The following is a 1,513-nucleotide window of genomic DNA, read 5'->3' on the forward strand; positions in this document are numbered from 1 at the left end:
ATTTTTTTTTTCTTTTTAAGCAATTGGACCTTGTTGAAGGGCCCAAATAAAGACATTTTAAATTTTTGTTGTAATTTGCAATATTTAAGTGCTATTCGCGAGATATCGCGAGAAATAGATCAATTTGCGAGTTATTCGCAACTCGCACTAGCGCCTCTGTGAGTGACGAAATCTCACGCGAGATACCTCTATCTCGCGGAAGATTTTAATCATTGATTCTAACTATATTCAAATTTCTCTTTTCTTATTCTTTTTTTTTTTTGTGACAATGGAGACTCGTTGTTTAGACTTTTGGTGACAATCTGTAATTGATCCACTTATCGGGAAGAAAACGCGCCGCCAAGCTCGAGCAAAATCTGTAAATTTTTTTTTTTTTTTTTTTTAAGAACACTCAAAGTTCTATATTATTTTTGTAGATTGTATTTTCACCAGCTTAATGTTGTATTGGATTAAGAAAATAGCTTTGTAAATCCCGTGGAATTTATCCCGTGATTCTGGGATGTTCTAATAAAAAAATGAATTATCCCGTTGAATTTTCGATAGTGGAGGAAAAGGCATGTTCAAAGTTCAAACAACGTCCAATTGATTAAAGTCTAGTGGGCTTGGGCCTTGGCGAAATTCGCTGGGATTCAATCCAACAAAATTTAATTAGAAAATGTATAAAATTTGTAGTAGCTCTACGGTCTACCTAATATGTCACGACAAACACGATTAAATGATTTGTATTATTTTTTTCATATTTGTTCGGAATTATATGATCTAAGACAATGACACTACTCGATCGACTGAAAAACAAATCCGGCTAAAAGAAAGAAAAATCTAGTATGGATCCCACTATTCAGTAATGCGTCGCTTTGAAAAATCATATTGAATATATTATCTGCTGATCAGCAACGTGGGACATGTATATATTTTCATTTCACAACATTGCTAAGAACGTAATAAAACATTTAGTAGCGATAACAAACAAAATGATTTTGATCTACCCTCAAACTTTCGAAAATAACGTACTCCAGTAACGGATTACAACAATAAAATTATATGAACATGATGAAATTATTTGCTAGCTAGGGATTACAATAATTGATGGAATGCGTGTAAATGAATAAAATAAATAAATAATATCCGCTAGTAAAGTCAGCATTCATTTCATATATTATTTGACGTGTAATATTTAGATTTACATAAGTGGGACCTATATCGCCTAGCTATTTTAAGAATATATGCTAGGGCTTCTTGTATTGTATCAAACAAAAATACGCTTAATTTTTTATTTTTTATTTTTTTTAATCTCAAGATCTTGTAATTAAGGAAACAAATATGAACATGTTAATTTAGAGATCATAAGTATAAGAATTTTAACCAAATTCTTAAATATTATCATATATTTACCAAATAAATATTTATCAAATATTTATCAAACGTTGATTATATAACAATTCCAAACCTTAAAATTGATTAATTATATATATATATATATATATATATATATATATATATATATATATATATA

Source organism: Urtica dioica, chromosome 1 (assembly GCF_054948205.1).
Source record: "Urtica dioica subsp. dioica isolate 48M chromosome 1, U.dioica_male_clone48M_v1_H2, whole genome shotgun sequence".
Lineage (NCBI taxonomy): Eukaryota > Viridiplantae > Streptophyta > Magnoliopsida > Rosales > Urticaceae > Urtica > Urtica dioica.